Source organism: Nansenia antarctica, assembly GCF_963989245.1.
Source record: "Nansenia antarctica genome assembly, chromosome: 2".
NCBI lineage: Eukaryota > Metazoa > Chordata > Actinopteri > Argentiniformes > Microstomatidae > Nansenia > Nansenia antarctica.
Window position 1 is genome coordinate 48,178,835 of NC_137675.1, and position 10,457 is coordinate 48,189,291.

The 10,457-nt window shown below is 45.4% G+C and overlaps 1 pseudogene across 1 annotated transcript; it reads left to right on the plus strand.

The window, feature by feature from the left end:
* Positions 1 to 3,383: 3,383 nt before the first annotated feature.
* On the plus strand, positions 3,384 to 5,034 carry LOC308151863 (E3 ubiquitin-protein ligase TRIM39-like; annotated as a pseudogene). The gene has a single exon. The product of its transcript is annotated as an E3 ubiquitin-protein ligase TRIM39-like (transcript).
* The last annotated feature ends 5,423 nt before the right edge of the window (positions 5,035 to 10,457 follow it).

The window sequence follows — 10,457 nt, forward strand, 5'->3', positions numbered from 1 at the left end:
ACAACATCGTTAATTTTATTACGAGCCACTTGTATGAATGACAGTAGGCACTCCTGCATAGAATACAGCCTAAGCAACTATTCTTTGAGAACAGCCACGAGAGACGTGTGTGATCCCCGTTAGTGATTTCTCGAAAATTCTCAAAAATCAATGAAAACCGTTAAGGATTTCCCAAAAATCATATTCATAAGCATTATGAATTCATAACTCGGTAACGGTATAACCTACAGACTCCATTCAAAGATTAGTATGTTGTCCTTATGATTTTGATCACTTCACTCGTGGACTATTATTATCGAAATTGAAGTTAAAAATAGTTATTGATTTAAGAAAGGCGGGTCCCCCCCCCCCCCCTGCTGTGCGGTTTTGAGCGACATTGAAAAATATGCTTTTCGTATTATATCTCGTTAACGGTACATGACTATGACTCCATTCAAAGTTCAGTTTGTTTAGCATGCTATTGTGATCATGGGAAATTTAGTTTGGAATTCTAACCCATTGTGACGCTGAGATATTCGTCCATCAGAGAACCGCTTTGATTGATTGATTGAAAACTTTATTAGAAGATTTGCAGAAGTAGGTACATGAAAGTACATATTACATACAAGGTCAACTAACAGGATAAAAACCCAAAAAAGCCACTGGCTTATTTCAATTGGGGTCCTTCCTGGATGAAACTCCCGCTGACAGCGGGGCGAGAGAATATGTCTACCCGGGGATTTTCCTCTTCATCATTTTGTTTAGACTTCTTTGGATAGAAATCGCCCAAGGTGAGTTGTTGCTTTCTTCTTTTCGACATCTTTTCTTCTTCTTTTCACTGTCATCAACAATGGCGCGCAGGAGTTTTTTTTAACGCACGTAGTAAACAAGCTCGTGAGTGGGTAGTGGATGCCTGCAGACAGACAGTGATGCCCCCACGCCCCGAGCGGCTCTAGGCTAGCGCGGTAAAATCTTTTTTTTCATGATATTTTTTTTATTTATATATAATTTTTTCCCCTTATTTTACACCTTTGAGAAAAACCATGACCAAAATAGCATTTATTTGGCTATCATATCAATATTTTAGAGCTCCCCCAAAATTTCACAAACCATGTTTCCAGGGGAGCTCATGTCACCACTAGCGAGCTCCCCCTTATTTCGCACTATGCATGAAGTGTATCTGGACTGGCCATCTGGCATACCGGGCATTTGCCCGGTGGGCCGCGGTAGTTTTGGGCCGTTTTTTTAATTAATTTTTTTACCAGCCGGCCCGGCCGAAAGCTACCATCGAACGGCCCATAAATCGAAAGCTACCATTGAACGGCCCATAAATCAGGGACAGCGGCCCATTGGTCAATTTTCTATACAGACACTGGGCTGGCCCAATCAACAGACAGAAGGGGGGGGGGGGTCAGGGGTCACGCACGCACGCAGCACCAGACCTCCGTCTCAGTTTCGCGGTAGTTTTGGGCCGAGCCGGCCGGCAAAATAAATTTAGTTAGCCTGGATAGTTACTAGATAGATACTGAGAGAGATGGAGTGCAAAAGCACACTAAAACGGAAGGGAGGCTGGGAAAAACTTAGGGAGAAAAACAAAAAGAAACTCGAGGCAGATGCTGCCAAATGTGTAAACATTAGGGACATGTTTGCTGCACCCTCAAGTTTACCACAGCAGCAACAGCAACAGGTTGAAGAGGAGGCTAGCAGGGAGGAGCGGGAGCAGGGGACAGATACAGAGGTTTAGGGTTAGGGTTGAAGAGGAGGCTGGCAGGGAGGAGCGGGAGCAGGGGACAGATACAGAGGATAGAGAGGATACAGAAGAAGCGGGCCGAGTCAGCCTGTAACCGTTGACCCGGTAAGGAAAATATAGGTAGCTGTTAGGGGTGTAACGGATCGCCCCCCACGGTTCGGCACGCATGTGTACCGCGGATCAATTGCAAAATGTAACCAAGTAATAATATTACTTAATATTAGTTAATATCCCTTGTAAATCACAATGTAGAGTTGCCATGAAAAGATAGACGCGACAGTTGCGTGCTTTGTTTTACTCTAAAGCGCAATGATAGGTTGATAATGTAAAAAAAAATCTAGAACAACAAGGCTGCGTTCGTAAATTCGCTCTGGAATCTGATCACTGAGTACACTGGTCTACTTGCACTGGTACCATTGCTTACTGTATGTAGTCGTCTTTGTAGTGGTTTGGGGGAATACTACAGTTTGTCATATGACTGTACAGCACAGTATATAAGACGAGTATATAAGGCAAGTATTTTTGTGCTGGTGGGTGTGGCCCGACCGATTGGGGTGGGCCTGTCTGGGCCAAAAATGCCAGGGCCTAATTTTTGTCCCAGTCCAGCCCTGGTGGACAAGGGCAGACTCTCTCAAACTTGTTAGATATCGTCCTCAAACAGGCTATCACACATACAGTAGAAAGGACAGAGACATCTATCACACATACAGTAGAAAGGACAGAGACATCACACATACAGTATAAAGGACAGAGACATCTATCACACATACAGTAGAAAGGACAGAGACATCTATCACACATACAGTAGAAAGGACAGAGACATCTATCACACATACAGTATAAAGGACAGAGACATCTATCAGACATACAGTATAAAGGACAGAGACAGCGTCCCCACTCTCACAGAATCACAGACAGGTGAGTTGAGAGACTTACAATGACAAGTCAAGATAAACTATTGTGTAGTCTCTACCAGTTTGGTTTATAGACAGTTCAGCATGTAAAACATATTGATTTGGTTGAAGGACTATTTCCTATGTGATGTAGAATATTAGGGATGCTCCGATCTGGATTTTTGGGGCCGATACCGATCACCGATTTTTTTCCTCAAGATCAACCGATACCGATACCGATTTTTTTAAAAATACATAACTGTAGGCCTACTGACTGGATAGCCTACATATTTTTAGCTTTTTAGACAAAAGTTTTGATCCATTAGGCACCAAGCAAACGCAGACCCATTTTTATGGCATAGTAAAGGTCTGGCCTATCACCCAGTTAGGGCCTGAAGCCCAAGTCAGTCGATATGGCTGTATAAAAGACATCATAAACGTGGCCTTCATGGTTTACATACTGTTACGTCCTCCTATGTTTTCTGTTCAGTTATCTGTCTTCCCCAGGAAAGAAAAAAAAAAAAAAAAAGATCGGTTTTTGCGATCGGCCATTTTTGCCGATCACCGATCGAGTCATTTGGAGTGAAATCGGCCGATTTAAATCGGTGGCCGATAAATCGGAGCATCCCTAAGAATAATGTTATCATCATTGGTCGCTGTATAATCTCATAAGACAGTCTTGTCAGCTCCTTAGCTGAAACTATCGAGATCTGATTGATTCCAGGAAATGCTTTATGGTGTCACCTCTGGTCTCTCTAGATATGGCTTCCTCCAGCAGTCTCCTGTCTGAGGAGCAGTTCCTGTGTTCCATCTGTCTGGATGTGTTAACTGACCCAGTCTCTACTCCATGTGGACACAGCTTCTGCATGGCCTGTATCAGAGGATACTGGGACACCAGTGAATTGTGTCTGTGTCCGTTGTGTAAGGAAACTTATGGAAAAAAAAAAAAAAAAGTTCTATGGAAGACCTGAGCTTCGCGTCAACACAACGCTTAGAGAGGTTGTAGAGAATTTCAAGACAATGAGAGTCAGGGCTGAAGATGAGTCCCCTGCCGAACCTGGACAAGTGTCCTGTGACATCTGCACTGGGACGAAGCTCAAGGCTCTGAAGTCCTGCCTGATGTGTCTGACCTCTTACTGTGAGACTCACCTGGAGCCTCATCAGAGAGTCGCAGGCTTAAAGAGACACAAGCTGATCGACCCTGTGGAGAACCTGGAAGACAGGATGTGTAAGAAGCACGACAGACTCCTGGAGCTGTTCTGTAGGAGTGATGAAATGTGTGTGTGTTTGCTGTGCATGAAAACAGACCACAAGACCCATGACACCGTACCCATAGAGGAGGAGTATGGAGAGAGGAAGGCTCAGCTGGGGAAGACAGAGGCAGATGTTCAGCAGATGATCCAGGAGCGACTGCAGAAGGTTTCAGAGATCAAACACTCAGTAGATCTCAGTAAGAAAGATGCACAGAGAGAGAAAGCAGACAGCGTACAGGTCTTCACTGCTCTGGTGGACTCCATGAAGAGAAGCCAGGCTGAGCTCCTTGACGTGATCGAGGAGAAGCAGAAAGCAGCAGAGAGGCGGGCTGAAGGGCTGATTAAAGAGCTGGAGCAGGAAATCACTGAGCTACAGAGGAGAAGCACTGAGCTGGAGCAGCTCTCACACACCGAGGACCACCTCCACCTCCTCCAGAGCTTCCCTTCCCTGTCCACCCCACCACACACCAAGGACTGGTCTGAGGTCAGGGTTCACAGTGATCTGAATGTCGAGTCAGTGAGGAGAGTTCTGTCTGAGCTGGAGGAGACGCTGAATACAGAGATGGAGAAGCTGCCTGAAGTCAAGCTGAAGAGAAGTCAGCAGTATGCAGTGGACGTGACTCTGGACCCTGATACAGCACATCCAGATCTCATTCTGTCTGAGGATGGGAAACAAGTTAGAGATGGAGACACAACAAAGAATGTCCCTGATAACATAGGGAGGTTTTCCTTGTGTGCCTGTGTTTTAGGAAAGGAGGGTTTCTCCTCAGGGAGGGTTTACTATGAAGTGGAGGTGAAGGAGAAGACTGACTGGTCTGTAGGAGTGGCCAGAGAGTCCATCAACAGGAAGGGACAGATAACACTGAGCCCTATGAATGGATACTGGACTGTAAAGTTAAGGAATGGAAATGAGTACAGGGCACTCGCTGGCCCTGGTGTCCCCCTGTCCCTGAGAGAGAAGCCCCAGAAGGTGGGGGTGTTTGTGGATTATGAGGAGGGCCAGGTCTCCTTTTATGATGTGGAGGCCAGGTCTCTGATCTACTCTTTCACTGGCTGCACCTTCACTGAGAAACTCTATCCATACTTCTACCCTGGTAATAATGATGATGGTGAAAACTCTGCCCCTCTGATCATCTCTCCTGTCAATCACGCTGACTGACCAAGCAATAAAATAAGCATTTAGATGAATCTTTATCTGTTGTCACTCATTAGGAAAGATTATGATATATTTCCCCACACAGAGTAATTTCTGATCTGGTTATGGTTTGTTATCATATATTTTGTGCTTTCAGTGTGTCTGCTCGATGGTGAATATGCAGTAGCAATGTCAGATACAGTAAAATAGGTAAACATTACAATAATAACTAGCTAATAATGAAAATACAGTATGAGAGCATCTGATTTATAATAATTTGAACACCCAGAGAAGTCAAACAGTCTCATGTATGTAGAGTCATGTGTTCTTATGAGGCTGGAGAGGCTGGGCTGTATCTGACATGTCTCTGCATGTGTGTGACGTAATTACATTTAACAGAATGTACGTTTGATAATAATGTTATTGATTTAATGGCTTGCAAAGGGAATCAGATATGATTAAACAGTTTAATAAGGGTGACTGTGATTGTAATATGATACACATCTTCTGTACATGATGTTATAAGTTTGTCTACTGGTCCGGCCCTCAACAATAGTCCCTGTTTCTCATGTGGCCCATTGTGAAAATGAATTGCCCACCCCTGCACTAGAAGATTCCCGTTCGCTACACTGTTGTCTGAAGTGGGATGGAAGGAAGGCCATCGGAGAGCGTGTCCACGTGAGGGACTTGACATAGTGAAGCGTGAGGGCACGCTTTCCCGAACGGTGAGGATAGTGTAACGATCCTGTATGAGGCCCCGTTAACAGCTCCTCCAAGGGAGTTAACTCTCTTGGTCTAATGGTTAGCGCGGCCGTCGGTTATGTGGGAGATCGGGGTTCGACTCCCGCATGGGGCGAGTTACACTAGAAGATTCCCGTTCGCTACATATACAGTATATATACCCCCATACCCCCATATACTGTATATATATAAAGACAAAAGGTGCAGTGCCCAGGGGTTTATGGAACAATTGACCTTGGTGTATCCCAAGCTTGAAGGCAGTGGAGGAATTGAACTACTCAGGCCACGGGGCCAGACCAGAACAAGAGCTCTGGATGTAATCCAATGTCCTGGTAGTGGTTATACTCCACTCTTTCTTTGTGGATGTCTTCTGGGAACATCCACTATTTATATCAGGCCCCTTCAGAAAGATCTGGATCTGGATCCTGTAAGTGAAGCAAGCTTTCTTAACACATCAGATTCCTCTGTTATGACATTATTCCTTCTTGATTCCCATGTCTGTGTGCTTGATGTGAGGGTTGGACACTTGCCTTTATATTATCGTGTACTGTATATTTAAATTAGTAATACACTGATTATTTCTGACTTGTACAGTAGTACCTCCATTAGTATTGGGACAAAGTGAAATTTAAGGATAAAACAGTACTGTATTGTCTGTGTTATTGTATCAAACTTGTAGCATGTATCTGATTCGATCGGCGTGACATTGGACAGGACGCTCACGTTTCGCCGGCACCTCGAGTCACTGCGCAAGAAGTTAACAGCTCGTGTAGCGTTGATGAGGCGACTGGTTGGCTCAGGCTGGGGCGCCGGCGCAAAGACCTTGCGCACGGCAGCCCTAGCCCTCGTTTATTAAACTAGTGAATACTGCGCCCCAGTATGGTGTCGCAGTGCCCACACCCGCCTCATCGACTCGCCTATAAACGAAGCCTTGCGGTTTGTGACAGGATGCCTGCGTCCTACCCCAGTGGCGTAGCGGACGGGCCCGCAAGCGACGCACCGCGGGGGGGCCCCAGCCACTAGGGGGCCCCCTAACATTGGATCCACTTTTCTTTTTTTTTTTATAATTTAAAAATATATAAAACAAAGAAAATAAGTGGCCCTTCATTGTGTCAACCTTAATTTTAATATATAGGCCTATATTAAAAAATATATACATGGTTAGCCGTATCCAATAGCAACATGAGTTTGACGTCACACGTAGGCAGCGAGACACAAGGAAAATGAGCAAGCGAAAATACAATACAAAGTACAATAAGCATTCTTTAGGTGGTGATAGATTCTCTATTCGGACATTATAGCCGCTATATGTGGGACTGTCGGTCCGATATTGTAAAAAAAATCCAATAAAAAATGTGTTATGGTAGCACTAGCAAAAGAGTCAAGTGTGGCAGAACCCCAGAACAGACGGACACAAGAGGCAAACTAACAATAAAAGGATTTATTAAAATGATGGACAAAAGAATAAACCTACTCTAACGGGGCCTAAGTGGGGGGAATGTGTGGATGCCAGAGAACTGGATAATGTAAATGAGGTGTGAGTGGGACTGTACTCTATGTGTCTGGGTGTGAGTGTCTAGCGTGCAAAACTAGTGTGGTGTAGATATGTAGATGAGTGAAGTGTTGAAATATGTACGTGTACTAACCAGTCCAGAGCAGAGAGGGGGAATAGTCGGCAGGCAGGCAGACGGGGGGGTTAGGCAGGAGGAGTGGGCGGCAGGCAGGCAGGGGGTTAGGCAGGAGGAGTAGGCGGCAGGCAGGCAGGGGCATAGGCAGGAGGGGTGGTCGTTAGGCAGGCAGGGACATAGGCAGGAGACGTAGTCGATAGGCAGGCAGGGGGTCTAGGCAGGGGGAGGCAGGTTCCTTTGGGGAGCGAGGATCAACAAAGAAAACAACTAAGGTTAGCAAAATAACAAACAAACAAAACTCTGAAGTGAAACTACTTGAACGAGAATAGACAACAGGGAGAGCCAAACAACTAACCACATGGGTCAAAATAATCAAGCGTCGGAGGAAGGTTTCTGGGGCTTCTTATAGGGCTGCCTCCTCCTGAGTTGATAGCTGGACCCAGCTGTCTCCACTTGAGCCAGATGAGGCTCAACGAGCGCCAACGAGGCAGGAGGGGGCGGAGCCGATGAGGGATTCACAACAAAATGTATGTTTACGGAAGTACATGTCTCAAGTATTATCTCGGCGGTTAGTCGAGTGAAAGAAAAACAACATACAGATGATAATTCACACAATATAATACCACGAAAGCGTACAGCACTAAACAATAACATTTATTTGGGCAGCATCATACTCAAACTCAGGCAGAAAGGCAGGGTCCGGCCAGGTTCACAGTCACAGGCTGTCAGTGCATCATACAGGTACATAATTCAGCATGGTTAGGCTATATATAGCTGTTTCTTTTTCTATTCTACTATTCTATTCTACTTCTGCTGTCTGCGTCTCCCTGGGTATTCCTAGACCAGATGGCAAACAGTAAAGAAATGCCACAATATACCAGGACTTAAGAAACGAGATGTCCAACAAAGGATTTGACTAACCCTGGCCAATTTTACGCAACAAGTAGACTCTGATGCAGCGGAGACAGGGTTGCCAGATTGGCTGGTTTTTGGTGGATTTAGAAGTTTTTAGATTGATTAGGTTGGACATTCTCAATCCCATCTGGCAACCCTTAGCGGAAAGTCTACAGATATGTTTACAGATATCACACTGCTGTGCACACCACACTTTGTTAAAATAAATAAAGCTTGTACTATTCTACTTATAATACATTCTACTGATGTAGTGTAGTCTACCATTTGGTTTTAGTTATAGGCTATTGCTCTCACTTGTTTGTACCTTTTGCTAAGTCAAGCATTTAGAATGTAGAGTGCATATTGCGAAATTTCGCAACGTCAATAACGCATCGGCCTCTAAAAAACGCATTTTTTTTTTTTTTTTTTTACTCCGTTGCGAAAGGGCCCCCGCCGCCACCTTGCGGGGGGGCCCCGGGATTTTGCGCTACGCCACTGTCCTACCCCCGTGGACAACCTTCCCATCCTAGCAGGCATCCAGCCCGCAGGCATCCAGCCCGCAGGCCTCCGCCGCATGGGAGCCACAGCACGTCTCGCCTGCCGGGCCGTGGAGCTTAATAACCATCTGCTCCACGATAGGCTCACTATAACAGCGGAGCCCTCCCGGCGTCTCAAGTCGAGACACCCATTTGTGCCTGCCGCACAGGATCTCAGGCAGCAATGCATTTTACATTTACATTTTTGGCATTTAGCAGACGCAATGCAGAGATCTTAACATCAGTGCGGCAGGATGGGCGGATTATATGTGGCGCGCGGAGTGGGAGGCAAACACCTCCAAACTCCGCGACCACACACGCGTCCACACATACAACACCAGAGGAAGCTCCACGAACCACGTTCAACCGCGTTGCACCACAAACAAGGGGTTAAACTCGTTTGCAAACTATGCAGTAAAAATGTGGAACGCCCTTCCTATAATCTTAAAGGAGTGCAAAACACTGCCCACCTTCAAAACCACTCTCAAAAAACATTTACAGGAGGCTGCAGTCCGTAACTGGACCCTCTAAATCAAAAATCAGATTAAAAGACCCGAACTACCCACTGTACATACTTTGTGTTTTGTCCCCCGCCCCCACCTGTGGTGTATGTCCCCACCTGTCCTACCCGCTGTACATACCTGATGTTTTGTTGTATTGTTCTTCCCATGATGGATGTATTTTTATCTTGTAGATAGTAATAGTTATTTGTCTGTATTATCTTGTAGATAGTACTAGTTTGTTTTGTCGGTCTTACATGTAACGATGAATTGAGAATCAAGGACCCCAATTGAAATAAGCCAGTGGCTTTCTTGGGTTTTTATCCTGTTAGTTGACCTTGTATGTATGTACTTTCATGTACCTACTTCTGCAAATCTTCTAATAAAGTTTTCAATCAATCAATCAAACCACATCCCAGTCGCCGGCCCTGAGCCCCTCGGGATGGACTTGCCAAGGCTATCCTGGGTGAGGCTCAATCGTCTCCGGACCGGCGTCGGGCGTTTCCGCTCATCAATGCACAGATGGGGCTTGGCCCCAAATGCGTCGTGCGAGTGTGGCGCAGAGGACCAAACTGCAGACCATGTTATCCTGGATTGCCCGGTGTACCACCCACCCAACGGGATGCATGGTCTGTCGGTACTAGATGACGAGACGATGACGTGGCTTCTGGAGGGGTGTCCAGAAATATAGCCCGGGTGAGCCCCTCAACCAGGTCTCGGGGTGGTAAAAGGGTAGCCCCTCGGCCCCGAGCCTGGTGGAGTGGAGAGGAAAACAACTACCCATATGCCGAAAGAAGATCATTAAATATGCCATTAGGCTAAAGATTTACCTGCCTCTGTATTGCCTTACTGGTTGCTGGCTGTTGTCATAACATCCAAAAATGTATAGATGAGCAAATCCCCCCAAAAAGCCAACAAAAGTTTAAATCATAACATCTAACATCTAATGCAGGAGGTTGTCATACTGTGGTCTGTGGACTCACGTATGGAAGTAATAGAAAAACGACAATTTCTTAAAGTATAAGTTACTTATTTTTATGTGATGATATAAAAAAAACAAAAAAACTGTTTAGCAGTTAAAATCAATGTTCTAGCTTATTTAGAAGCCAAGATATTACAAAACGTGTGTATTATGGCGGCCATTTTGT